A 5,945-nucleotide genomic window follows, 5' to 3' on the forward strand; every position below is an offset into this window, starting at 1 on the left:
GCCGAGTCTGTTCATACACTCGTCGAGTCCCATGATTCTCATTCCCTTTTTCGCGTGTGAACAACTACGGGACTTCCCTCCCTAATAACTAGTCCATTCGCATAATGGATTTGGTGGTCATTACACCTCGACTTGTCGAGTCCCAAGAACAACTCGACGAGTCCATCCCTTACCATCACTATACAACCGATTTAAATGGCTCTTAACACATCAAAACCATAGATCTGGCCTCCTAATGTCCCTTTTATACGTAAAGTTCCAAACTTGATGCACATGCATGGGGTTTTTGGCTCAAAAATCCATAAAAGGTGCTCTATAATGTGCATGGGGATCTCATCGCCATAGATTTGGCACCTTTATGCCATGAGACCCCTCCAATGACTCAGATCTAGAAGTAGAACCCCATGAATCACTTCATAAATCCGAAAATGGCTTAGGAAGCCCTAAATGCACCTAAATTTTAAGCCCTAAAGATGAACAACCAAATGGAAGACCAAAACAGGGGGCATTTGCCTTGATTGAGCTGAAGATGGAATAAGATCTCTATATCTACATGCCCCAAATCGAATTCTTAAGCTTCTTCCTTCCCTTCAAGCTTCACAAACCACCCAAAAGCACCAAAATGGCCTTCGATCACACAAAAACAGCTAGGGTTTCGATATACAACTTCTTGGGAGAGATAGGGACGAGGGAGGTTGAGTTAAGTTGTTTAAATAGGGTGAAAACCCTCAGATTTAGGGTTTTCCTCAAACAACACCTACTCGCCGAGTCAGTCTCTCGACTCATCGAGTAGGTCACTTAAAATGCCCGCGGATCACGACCCTACTCAACGAGTTGGGCCTCCAACTCGTCGAGTCCCAGAGAAAAATACTGAAATGCTTAAATTAAATGCATACTGGGAATCAGGTGTTACAAATCTCCCCCACTTATTCTAGACTTCGTCCTAGATGTTTGCTGCTCGATCCTGAAAAAGCTTGGGGTAATGCTCCCTCATCTCGTCCTCCGGCTCCCAGGTCCATTCTGAGCCCTTGCGGTGCTGCCACTGCACCATTACCAGCTCCACTTTCTTGTTCCTCAGATCCTTTGACTTCCTGTCGAGGATCGCCATTGGCCGCTCAATGTAGTTCAGGCTGTCATCAACTTGAATATCCTCTAAAGGTACCACTGCTAAATCGTCCACCAAACATTTCCGTAACTGGGAGACGTGAAAGGTGCTATGAATCTGACTGAGTTCGGCTGGCAGGTCCAGCCTATATGCTACCCTTGCCACCCGGGCTATAACCCTGAAAGGTCCAATATACCTGGGGCCCAGCTTGCCCCTCTTCCTGAATCGAATGACGCCCTTCCATGGCGATACCTTCAGGAGCACCATATCCCCGACCTGGAATTCCAGGTCTGACTGACACTTGTCTGCATAACTTTTTTGCCGACTCTGAGCAGTCTGAAGCCTGCTCCAAACCTACTGGATCCTCTCTGTATTCTTGAGTATCAATTCGGTACTCCCCATGACTCTCTGCCTCACTTCTCCCCAGCATATCGGGGTCCTGCACTTCCTCCCATACAACATCTCGAAAGGAGGACGGTCGATACTCGCATGATAGCTATTGTTATAGGAGAACTCCACCAACGGGAGGTAAGTATCCCAACTACCTACAAAGTCTAAAACACACGCCCGCAACATATCCTCCAGAGTCTGGATGGTCCGCTCGCACTGACCACCCGTCTGCGGGTGGAAGGTGGTGCTAAAATGCAGTCGAGTAGCCAACTCGCGATGAAACTTCTTCCAAAACCTGGAAGTGAACCGCAGGTCCCTGTCTACAATCACCGAAACTGGCACCCCATGCCGCGCCACTACCTCCCGGATGTAGATGTCGGCCAACTTTTCGGCCAAAATACTCTCTTGAATTGGAATAAAATGGGCGCTCTTGGTCAATCGATCAACGATGACCCAAATCAAATCCACCCCTCGCGCGGTCCTGGGAAGCTTCGTAATGAAGTCCATAGCAATATCCTCCCACTTCCACAGTGGGATATCCAATGACCGGACCTTGTCGTAAGGTCTCTAGTGCTCAGCCTTGACCTTCCTGCAGGTCAGGCACCTCTTCACAAACCAAGCTATGTCCCTCTTCATATAGGAACACCAATAATCGAGACGAAGATCCCTATACATCTTCGTCGCCCCGGTATGGATGGAGAACGTGGATTTGTGTGCCTCTGCCATCAGTACCATGGTACGGGACCCACATCCTACGCTGAAGAGTCAATAATCCCCGACTATCATAGTCGAAGGAGGAAACCTGACCCACAATTCTCTTACTCTTCCGTTGTTCCTCCTTCATGGCCTCCTGTTGGGCCTCCCGAATCTGCTCCATCAACGAAGTCACAACTGTCATCCTCAGACAAACGTACCTGATCAGCGCTGCCTTGTGGCTAAGTGCATCGGCCACGACATTGGCCTTCCCCGGGTGGTAGAGGATCTCGCAATTAGAATCCTTTACCTCATCAAGCCACCGACGCTGCCTCATATTTAGATTTGGCTGGTCCATGAGATACCTCAAGCTCTTGTGGTTCGTGTAAATGATACAAAGAACCCCATAGAGGTAATGGCGCCAAATTTTGAGGGCGAAAACAACGCCCCTAGCTCCAAATCATGCGTCAGGTAATTCTCCTTGTGAGGCTTTAACTGCCTCGAAGTGTAAGCTATAACATGTCCTCTTTGCATCAATACCACGCCCAAACCTGAGATGGACGCATTGCAATCTACCAAAAAGTCCTCCATGCCCTCTGGCAGGGCTAAGATTGGTGCCTCGCACAATCTCTGTCTCAATGTCTTAATTGCAGCCTGCTGCTCAGGCCCCAACGAAAGATCACGACTTTCCTCGTCAACCGGGTCAGGGGCACGACTATCTTGGAGAAGTCCTGAATGAACCTGCGATAGTAGCATGCCAGTTCCAGGAAGCTCCGAATCTCGGATGGAGACCTCAGAACCTCCCACCTCATCATGGCCTCCACCTTGGCCGGGTCAATCGAAATCCCGTTCTGGTTGACAAGGTGCCCAAGAAACTGCACCTCGTGCAACCAGAATTCACACTCGGAGAACTTAGCATACAAGTTCTCCCTCCTTAATGTACCCAGAACCTCCCGCAAATGCTCCTCATGCTGCTCTCGCATCTTGGAATAAACAAAGATGTCATCGATGAAAACTATCACAAACCGATCCAACATCGGTCTGCACACGCAGTTCATGAGATCCATGAATATGACAGGAGCATTGGTGAGCCCGAAATGCATCACCACGAACTCATAGTGGCCATAGCGCATCTGGAATGCAATCTTCTACACATCCTCCTCTCTGACCTTCATCTAATGATATCCTGAACGCAGATCAATCTTGGAGAACCAAGATGCTCCCTGCAGCTGGTCAAAGAGGTCATCAATCCTCGGGAGTGGGTAACGGTTCTTCACCGTTACCTTATTCAACTCCCTATAGTCGATACACATCCGATGCAACCCATCCTTCTTCTTCACAAACATAATTGGGGCTCCCCAGGGTGAACTGCTCGGTCCAATGAATCCATCATCTAACAGCTCCTACAACTACGTAGACAACTCCTGCATCTCAGGAGGAGCCAACCGATACGGTGCCTTGGCTATCGGATCCGCACCAGGGACTATGTCGATCTTGAACTCTACCTGCCTCTCCAGAGGTATCCCATGCAACTCCTCAGGGACTACATCCGCAAACTCTCATACCATGGGCACATCACCCACTGTCGCCTTACCCGCTTCTCGGGTATCGATAACATAGGTGACAAATCGTGCGAAACCCTGCTGAAGGTAGTGCCTAGCTCTTGCTGCTGAACAAAAAGCTGGTCCTCGCTGTGGCCTCTCACCCTGAATCACCAGCTCTCCCCCACTTGGGGTCCTGATCCGCATCAACTGCTGTGCGCAGTCGATCATTGCCCTATTAGGGCTTAACCAATCCATACCAATAATAAAATTGTTCCCCTGAAAAGGTATGGGAACCATGTCTACCAGGTAGCGCTCCTCAAATAGCCATAAAACACATTCCTGGTAGACCTCTAATGCTCGCACTGACCGGTCGTCCGCAATCTCGACCTCCAAAGGGCAATGTAGCGTGCCCGAAGACTCAGGAAACTTCTTGCTAAGCGCAAGAGAGACAAACGATCGGGTAGCACCTGAATCAAACAATACCCGAACTGGGATACCATTCACATGGAACGATCCTAAACAAAGCACATACATAACATATCAAAATCATAGCGAAATAACATAAAAGCATAAGAAAGAAATCGTACCTGTCACCACATCGAGTGCAGCGCGTGACTCCTCGGCTGTCAACTGAAATGCTAAGCTCCGCACCACTGGAGCCTCTACCTTGGCCTTCCGGCCATCTGTCACTCGTGCCGATGCTGGGGTCGGCGCCACCGCTGGCGCTGCTGTTAATCTAGGGCAGTTGGCCTTCTTGTGGCCCCTCTGATTGCAATGGAAGTAAATCAGGTCTGACATCTGGACTGCGGGGGCGGGGGCAGTACAATCCATACCATAGTGCCCCGTCTTGCCACACTTGTAGCAGTCGAATGATCCCGCTCTATAAGCTCCCTCATGCGGCCTGCCGCATTTCCTGCAACGGATGTGGCCCGGCTGGCCCTTCGACCTAACGTCGGATCCCTTGGGTTTCTTCCCCGAAACCCCTGAAACCTGCTCAGACTTTGCTTTCCTATTCCTGACATGCTCCAAATCGAGCTCCCTCTCCCGTGCCCTGGCAAGCGTGGACTCCAAGTTCGGGCAGGCTGAATAGCTGACATGCTCTCGGATATCAGCCCTCAACATATCATGGTAGTGGGTCTTCCGCATCTCCTCACCCCCCACATACTGGGGTACCAACAATGTTCTCTCTCGGAACTTAGCGGTGATCTCCGCTACAGTCTCCGTAGTCTGTCTCATATCCAAAAACTCTCTGTCCAGCTGTTGAAGCTCCACATTTGGTGCAAACTCAGCCCTGAATCTAGTCACGAAATCTGACCAAGTCATAGCCTCGATGGCTAGGGCCCCCAACGAGTCACCAACCGACTCCCACCAATCTCTGGCTCTATCCCTCAGACATCCCGCAACAAAGTGGACCTTCGACCCTTCCAGGCAAAAGCTCGTCAACTGCGCAGACTCAATGTCTGCGATCCATCTCCTGGAAGCAATAGGGTCCTTTACCCAGTGAAAATCTGGCGCACCACTCCCTCAGAAGTCCTTGAAGGACAGTGTGCGCGTACCCGTCTGGCTAGACGCCAGATCACTCCTGAATGCTCGGAGGCGATCCTCCATCAGCTCAACAATCCCTTCCTTGATTGACCCGAAAATAACCGGGGTCGACTCAAGGATACCTCTCGTGATCTCAGACGCAATGAACTCGCGTAGCCCATCATTAACATGCTCGGATCCTGCACCCGAGCCTGATCCTGATCCTGATCCTGTACCTCTTGCCCCATGTCGCGTGATTGCCATACTGCAAATAACACATAAACGTCAGAATCATTCATGCTCTCGAGAGGTCTCACACACTCTCTAAGTTCCCTGGTTCCATCTCGTCCCTCCTTGACTCGAGTACGAATCCTCTGCTTGCAGTAGTATGGGACCATACTACCTTCCACATCTATCCGTACTTTCCTCAAGGATTGCTTCAACTTCACCAAGTCCCTTTACGATACCATTTCCTACTAATCTTGTCCTTGGCTTTCTAGGGCACTCTCCGACCTATTCTCCGCCATCAGCTGCACTAGGAGTCCCTACTTCCCTTCCCTAACTAGCTTGTGAATATTGTTAAATATCCGCTTACTAGTTAGTTAAAGTTAGCCAGGACCCCATAATAACAAAGCAAGCAACATTCGTGCATCGAGTAACCACATCAGGCATAACTTAACCAGGCTATC

Source organism: Lactuca sativa, chromosome 4, assembly GCF_002870075.4.
Source record: "Lactuca sativa cultivar Salinas chromosome 4, Lsat_Salinas_v11, whole genome shotgun sequence".
NCBI classification, from domain to species: Eukaryota; Viridiplantae; Streptophyta; class Magnoliopsida; order Asterales; family Asteraceae; genus Lactuca; species Lactuca sativa.